This window comes from Pteropus alecto, unplaced genomic scaffold, assembly GCF_000325575.1.
Source record: "Pteropus alecto unplaced genomic scaffold, ASM32557v1 scaffold40, whole genome shotgun sequence".
NCBI classification, from domain to species: Eukaryota; Metazoa; Chordata; class Mammalia; order Chiroptera; family Pteropodidae; genus Pteropus; species Pteropus alecto.
Genome location: NW_006431919.1, coordinates 7450079 through 7459194, shown reverse-complemented (window position 1 = coordinate 7459194; position 9116 = coordinate 7450079).

The window sequence follows — 9116 nt, the reverse complement described above, 5'->3', positions numbered from 1 at the left end:
CACTCTTTCATTCTGTGGAGAGTTCCTAGCATGGATCCAGCATGCTGCCAAGAGACCCAATAAGGTATCTCTGGCAGACAGCATGGTACGATGTGGTTAAGAGTATTAGTATCTACATTTCTTCGTTTCAAATCCCAAGTCCGCCATTTCCTAGTCATGTCCCTAAACAAGTTACTTCGTCTTCTGAATCTCAGCTTCCTCATCCATAACATGGGAATAATAACATACCTGCAAATGATAATCCAAGGAAAGCACATGACATATGACTTAGCACTGGGGAAATATTTGTTATTTATGTCACTATAAGCAAATGAGATTTTATAACACAGAGTTTTCACCGATTCATAGTTATTTTCCTTTTATGACAAATGCACTAGCTATTGTTATTTGAATTATGACAAATCCACAGCTATAACAAATACTTCTGCGTAGATGAGCACTGCCCCAGGGTGCAAAGCTACAGAGGTACAAGAGGATAAGGTGTGTTCTGGCCGAGGCGAGTGAGATTCTAAGCACAGGAGGATCTTAAAGTGCGCAGATGTGGGGGAATAAGGTCAGAGGGACTAAGCCACATGCTGAGGAAAGATTACAAAAGGCCCAGCTGAGGAATAGGAACTTGATTCCTCAGGCATCATAGGCAAACAGGGACTTTGCACAGGCGAGTGAAGAACGCAACGGCAGCACGTTGGTGGTGGTTGCTCACTTCCCTCACTATAAATTCTATTACACTTTCCCAACCTTGGCTCTTTATGTTCAAGTGGAATACTTTTGGAACGATGGGGATGGGGAAACAGCCATCTCAATTACTACCTATAGTGCTATAAATGAATGCCACCTTTCTAAAAGGCAATTTGGCAATGTGCCTTTTTTAAGGTGCCTTAAAATATGCATGCCTTTTTGCCCTGGAAATTCCACTTCTAGGAATCTATCCTGAGGAAATTATGAAAAATGTGCATAAATATTTACCTACAAGAAAGCTCATTTTTGGCACTGTTTATAGGAGTGAAAAGTTTAAAACCCTAAATGTTCAATAATAATTAACTGGTTAAGTAAATTAAGGTACGATGACTTACGCTGCAGTCATTAAAGTCACATTATTAACATGTGGAAAAACAGGTTACGAAAGCAAGCATAGTGTGTGATACTTTTTTAAAGTACCTACACACACACACAGACACACACACACACACACACACACACACACACACACACACGTCTTTATACATTATACTTATACTTTAGTCCCAGCAAATTCTTTCTGGTAATTTATCTTAAAAAATTAATAAAAGCAGTAATAGCAACATATGTAAAAGTATGTGTGTACATATATAAACCTACACATCGGAACACAAATTAGTCTGAAAGGGCATATACCAAGGTGTTAATGATGTTTGCTATGGGTGAAGGAATTATGGGAGGTTATTTTATTTCTTCTTTTTTGCTTTTCCAAATTTTTAGATCTTTCTAACAGAAACATTTATTATGTTTATAAGAATTTTTCACATTGAAAAATAATAAAGGTAAATAAAGTTCATCAATAATAATTATGTCCAACCGAATTTTATAGAATTTCTGATCAGACTGCAATTTTTGAATCATCACAGGGAGATGGGTGAAGCTATACTTTGAAAATTATTCTGGATTCTCTTTAGATTTTAACATAATTTAAATTTGATGTATACTAAATTTAGTATCTTCTAAGCTGCCAATATCTGTTCAGCTACGTCCTAAGTGATGTGGCGCTACAATGAAAATGTAACCTATATGATTCTTTTCCTCAAATTACTCTTAGTCAATCTAGGATAAGTGATATCTGGGAAAGAGAAACTAGGACTGCATTCAAGGCTACTCACGGCAAAGTGCTAAATCATAAGACAGCTGCTGAGTTGCACAAAGGTTCAGAGACGGAGAAGATAATTATGTATTGGAGGGGTCAGGAAAATCTTCATGCACAAAAAAGTAGGATAGCAAAAAAACAAAGAAGCGCAGTGGCATCAAAGGCACAAAGGAGGGACTGAGGTGAGTTTCAGAGACCGTAGGAGACCAGCTTGGCTTGAGCACTGAGTTTGTACCAAGGACCAAAGATAGTGAGGATAATTTAGGGAGAAGCCTAACTGCTGGGGTCAGAAATTTGGACACTAATGTGTAATCATTCTCTGGGTCTACACATAACAAAGAGATGAGTGATGTTAAAATATCAAATAAGAACAAGTGATTTTAAAATATCAAATAAGTGCAAGCATTAATCATCCAGAAACCACCTTAAAAAAAAAAAAAAAAGCAAGTAACACCATTATAATCTCTTTTGAACAAGCCCCCAAAACCCACTTTAAAAATGTTTTTGGAAAAGGGATAATGGTGGTGGGAGGTAGGCTTTGTGAATCCCAAGGAAGTGTCAGTAGAGGAATGGGCTTATGGAAAGGGAAGTTCATGCTGACAAATAGTAGTCAAGAAATTGGATAAAACCCTAAGTAGGGAAAATTTGTTTCAGTCCCCAAAGTGAAAATTCTGTAATGAGTGAAATTCATTATCTTAAACTTCTGGCTATGATGTGTAATTGTTAACCTCTGCTGCTTTGGTTCAAGGCTTCCTTCAGTAAAATATATTGTTTGCCATCAAAGCTGATGTGGATTAGGAGCTCAGCAAGTGCCCTCCCTTTTAGGTTATATTAATATACCAAAATCGATAACATGCCATAGCTTTCAGAAGTAGTAATAAAATACCCTAAAATATTCCCAGAATATGTCTATAAATTATTCGTTCAATGTACTTATGTTAAAAAGGTTGTCAGTTACAATGCTCTGGAAGACTCTAAAATTACAAGCCATCGTATTTGTATTTGATAAAGCTCTTGCTGTTTTGGGTCAGAGGGGGTTATGCTGCGGTGGGGAAAAAAATCATTATTTTCCCTAATAAATAAATTACTTGCCTATATTTCATGTATCACTCAGGCCAGCCAGTATTGAAGGTTTAAATAATAAATAACAAATAGCTCCACTCATTTATTAATAATGATGCATCGCTTATGTGTGTGTGTATGTGTGTGCGTGTATGCATGCTCGTGTGTGTGTCTCAAGTATATGAGTTTTCTTTTAGACTCTTGGCGTGACAGGTTGAATAGCAGTCATCAGAAAGGACAAAAAGTCATGCCTCTGGGACCGTTAGCATGTTTCCAGGTTAAGGAAATCATCTGGTGCTGACAGACCTTTTCACTTGACCAGTGCAGAGGGCTGTGCTCAGAGAATGTTCTTGAAAGGCACACAGCCACCCAATGTCTTTGGCCCGAGATTCACCAAAGGACCCCTTATTATTGACTCTGCACCAAGACAGAGTTCTAGGGGAAGAACAGAGGGGGAAAAAAAGACAACCAAACTCTCTTTGAAACTCTCTCCTTTTAACAGGAGAAAGGAGGTTAGCCACGTCTGCTTCCGGTGGTCAGTCCCAGTTAATGAACTGACTCCACAGATTAAGTATCAATCTCCACCATATTGTCCCAAAGCGACCCTCACCATTACCTATGGTGCCTCTCCTTCCATTTGAAGCAGACAGAGGCAAGTCGACGTAGGGTACCCATTCCTACAAAAAGCCAGCTAAGAAATACACTGCACTACCTTTTACCCCCTAAAGAATACCTGGACCAAGGAAACGGCTGGAAACAGCTGGACCTTGCAATGAATCACTGTTGGCACTAGACCAGAGCAAAAGCAATCAGCCTTGCAGTGAATCCTAAAACAGATGGATCCCCTCTGTTTGTCCTTCCGCTCTCCACACACCTAGGGCACACACAGGGCTTGGCAGGAGCTCTGGGGACATGCACGTAAATTTAGAGGGACATAAGTCTCAGAACTACTCTTTCATCATAAATTGCATACTTTTTTCTACATTATTTAGTGGTAGGTCAAAAGATCTTTTACCTCTGAAAACACATATGAAATATCTGCTCCAGTGACCTTGTTAAGTGGGCCTTAGAATGCTGGGTAGAAGAGTCGAGTTCTGCCTACTGTTTGGATCTGCTGCTGATTCCTTCTGCCCTGGGGAAATCGCTTCTCTTCTTTGGTCTCTTCTTTATGTGACCCTCACCACCAAGCAGCAACACAAAACAGGGCACAGCAGGCTGCCACACCATCATCCTTGTTTAAAGAACAGGGTCAGCTCCTTGCTGTGAACAGATTTTCCTCTGTGGAAACAGGTTCATGTTTATCTTTCAAGTTCCAGCAACAAGCTCAGGATTGCCAACATGTGCTGCACAGCTGCCGCAGTGCCTGATTTATGAACAAATCTGCATATAATTGTGTTGATTCTTTTTTTTCCTGGTCAATTTTTTTTTCCTTGAAATAAAATGGCTTAGCCCAGGCTGCATAAAGCCCCAATTCTAAAGCCATATAATTTTATGGACAAGGGGTGGGAGGAGAAGGAGGGGGAGTTCTTTTGTATGGCACCTGAACTCATTAAAATCCTAAATTCCATAATTTTACACTACCATGTGCCACAACTGAACAGCCTAATTGCTTGCTGTCTTTATGAGAACCACAAATGGGGCAGGAAAACCAAGGAACAGGTGGGAAGGCCACACTGGAGTCTGGGTCCAAGCCCTGTCAAGAGCGGTGACCAAACTAGAACTGGATGACTTTATATTGTAAGAGACTTTACTCTCCGCAAGAGGCCTAATGTTGCCAAGAGTCAGAGGTAATGCAAGGTATGTGTCAGAATGAAGAGATTCCCCAAATTAGACACCTCCTAATGGTGACCACGCAGTAGAGATTTTTTAAGATAGGGCCATAGCAAATGAGGTAAAAATCGATGGCTGACAATCTTATCTCTACCTATGTATTAACAAGTTCCTGAACACAAATAAAGTTTGGCTCTCACCATTAACAACAACAACAAAAAAAAGGTGGTTTGAATGCCAAGAGACCAAGTGTTTTCCCTAGCCCTTGAGACAGGATCTGATGACTTGGGAGCACAGATATAACGTTCTTTAGCACTTGTTCTACAGACAGTAAACACAACTGATTATCTGGAATGACTGGCGTTTTCAGCATCTTGGTAGATCACTTTGCTTTTTCCTCACAAAGAAAACTAGTCCCTTTTGAAGAGAGTGATATAGTCTGGTGATTATAGGATAGGGCTCAGAAATGTACAATAAGAAGACATTTTTTGCATATTTTTTTATCTTCCAATTGATAGCAAAGACCAGGCCAACCGACCCCCAGTTGTCAGACCCCATTTTCAAAACTGGACAACCAAGCTGCTTGTTTCCCTCACTTAAAATGATACTTCCAAAATTCAACACTTCAGTCAAGCTTCAAAAAGTCTCGCCCCTGAAAATTAAAGTGCTAGTATTAGACTATGAGCCTAGATACGCATGAGACATGAGAAGACCAAGAATTCCTAGGCCTGGCCAAAGCTTTGGCCACTCAGTAGTATTTCCAATGAACACAGCCAACTCCTTCAGAAATATGCAGAAAGATCTCTTCCTCTCTGAACCAGAGGGACAGGACGTTTCAGTTTAATCCTCTGCAGAGTCCTGAGATCTCACACCAAGAACATGGTGTCTTGAACTAGGAATTCACTGAGACAAAGCAAGGCCAGATGAATGTGTGGTGAGCCAGGCACAGTCTACAGGGGAACAGAGGTCTCTTACTTAGCCCAGTAATTAGACAGTAGGTCAATCGATACAGGAGAAAGAATGCTAGACAGGGAGTCCTGGCTTTACTAATTCCCAAATTAGTTCCAAAATATCAAGTAGGACAATATTTTTTATTCACCTTCCTTCCTCATTTTCTCTTCATTGTTCTCAGAATCCGTTCTCAGGCACCTTTCCTCATGAAACATCCCAGACATTCCTTATCACTCATTCCTTATCACCAGCTCACGACTACATAAGTACTGACTTAGCATTAAGCATTTTGCATCCAGTGTTTCATCTAATCCTAATGACAACCTGATAAGGTTGTCACCATAATCATTCCCTTTTAACGAATAAGGAAACTGAGGCTCAGCAAAACTATACAATTTGACTAAAGGTAACCTGTTGATGCTGATGTTTCACATCTGGTCCCCCGCCTTCCATACTTGCCCTTTGTTCCAGATCTCCTAGTTCCTAAAAGCCATGGCTTTCTCTTCAGCTTGCCAGGTTTCTATTCACCCAGCTAATGACTCGTGGCTTGTCACGCTCCACAGAATGGTAATGAATATGAAAGTATTTTAGAAACCATCATGAACCATACAAATAAGTGTCTTATTTTAGTGTGAGACTGCATGCACGTGTGTATTACATTCATTTCTGCTTCTGTTGGTTTCTGACTTGTTACTTTACCGTTTTTCTGAATTTGTTCACCTGAAATTCAGCCTCCCTAATGAGACTAATCCCACCTCCTAGCCTAGTCCCCATACATTCACTATATGCCTAGGTGCTCCCAGTTCTACCTCCTTTCAAATTTAAAAGTGACCTGAGGCCATTTCTGTGCTAGTTCCAGAGGAGAGGTATTCCCTGATTGATGGAAATGCTTTATAAAGTATCTTCTCCCCCAGCATCCTATGGCTCTTTCATTTGTCCCTGTGTCCCTCCCATTGATACTCATTGCCCTTCAAATTGGTCCCATTTGTACTCCTTTACAGCTTGAAATAAACCTTTCTATCATATCCTTACATCACCACCAAAAAATTTCTATTGCGTCCAAGGAAAACAGCCACGTAATCATAGCAAATACTATTTGAGCACTTACTATATTCCTAGCACTGGGCTAAGCACCTTACATACATTATCTCATTTAATCCTCACAACATCTCTATGAGATATATTATCTCCATTTAATAAATGGCCAAACTGAAGATAAGGATGTGTCCAAGATCACACATGCTAAGAGGCCAAGTCAAGGTTTAAATCAGATCTTATGGGTGTCTCCAAAGCCTTATGTTCTTAGTTAGTATGCTATACCCCACAATACAGGAGATAATTTATTTTAATTCTCTGAAATGAACGAAGGTTTCCAACTCTTCCAGATTCACCCGGGGTCTCCTGTAATCTCCAACAGTTTCCTGATGCCCTTTTCAAGCATATTGACAGTGGAGAACTACACAGAGAACACCCTGTACCCACTCTGCATCAACTAGGGACTTGGTTCAAGGTCCTGTGAAATAAGTGCTTCCTGATAACTGATTCATACGAGTTGACACACAGCTATTGTCAGAGATTATGGAACAAGAGGATACCTTAGTACAACTCAAAGAAGGGAACTAAATGCAAGTTATCTTCTACATAAAGGAAAAGCCACATTGCTGGGGCTTTTTGTTTGTTTTCAGTCAATAGGGCTCATCTTCTTTCTGGATACAGGCACCCAATATTTAGAAGCCAATGTCCGCCATTTTAGATCCCTATGCTCATTTCAGTACTCCTTCTGCCCACCAGTACCCTCTTTCTGGTGGAAAGTTTTTTGATACATCCACTCATGTTAGAGGAATGATATACAGTATTCACATGTGAGAGTGTTTCCTTCGATTCAACAGACACTTGAGCAGGCATTCTGAAATTGACCTACTAGGTTAAAACCCCCGTTTCACCAATTTTTTTAACCTCTCTAAGCTCTAGTTTCCTTAGTGGTCATGAGTGTCAAATGAAATAATGCAAGTAATTACTTAGCCCAGTCTGGCCTCCACAGACAGGTAAGAAGAACACTCAGATGCCAAACCACCACAAAATAAACATAATAAAAATATGTGAATCAGACCAATGAGTCAGGGAAAGTGATCGTGGATGGCAGAGAAGGGTCAGGTCCCTGAGTTGACATGTTTGTCTCCCTGTTCCCACAGGTCAGTAAGAAGCATAAGCCCTTCAGACAAGGAGGGAAGTGCCTCAGCCATGATTAGAAGCCTGGTCTCGGTAACCCCATTTTCTCCCTCTTTTGGAAAAGGGGGTTCAGGAAAGAAATGAATAAGTGAATGAGGGTGAGGAAGGGATGGGGTGGTGTGAGTTAGTGGCGAGTGAGGCAAATTGTCTGATGTGCTTTCAACAGAAAACAAACCTTGTGACCCTACAAACCAGATATCTTTACTTGAAATTCGAAAAGACAATCACACTATGGAAACCAAAGAAGGGGAATAAACAAATCCACAGCCAGGAAACACACTCTCTACGGACTCCAAGAACATCTCCCATTGCCAGTTCATCAGTGGCTTCTGCATTTCACCGTTGAAGGGCCCATGAAACATCTGAGTGAGGAACAACTCGTTTCCTGGCTCTCTTTATTACAATTCCTTCTAATTTAAAATTTATAATGAATGCGAACAATAATCAGTTTGTAAATACTGTTTTTAAGTTCACTAGAGCTTTGCAGAGATATTCCTTCTAGGTAACAAGTATGTGGCTCATTACTCTCTCATTAGCAAGATAGAAATAAAGACGCAAAAAAATAAATAAATAAATAAAGGGAAGAAAGAAAAAGGAAAAAAAAAAAAACAAAAAAACGCCCTCTCCAAAGATATTGTTGGAGTCTAATTGCCTGCAAGGAATTCTTAATAATGTTTACTAATGCCTTTTCAGCCTTGCCAATTTTATAACGCTCATTCCGGATGCCAGGTGTGACGTCTGTGGTCCCCGCTGTGATCTTAGCTAGTGAATTTAGACACCTAGAATAGCAGCTTTGGAGAGTTTTTAGCCCCATCTTATGTCCCCAGAATGCAATCACACCCACTGGGGCTTTAGAAAACAAATCCGAAGCTCTAGAATTTTTATTTAAAATTAGATTTCTAATTGGACAAGGCCTGCCCTTTACCCAGACAAGACATGACACCATTTAGACCTGGCTCATTGAGGGCAAGGCTCCAAGAGTGAATGTTTTGCTGGAAACTCTGCTTAGGGCTCATTACTCTTGTCTGACACACAGATCCTTTGTTTATAAACCCACTTGGCATTCTGGATTCCAAAAACAAATGGAAAATATTTTATAGAGATGAAGCATCTATACCAACATTAGCTTCTCGACCCTCACCCCTGTTGAAGCAAAGGATGGCAAGAGGACTCAGGAAGAAACTATAGGAATCCCCCTTACCCAGGGCTTCACTTTCCACAGCTTCAGTTACCCACAGAACAATCGAGGTTCAAAAATATTAAATGG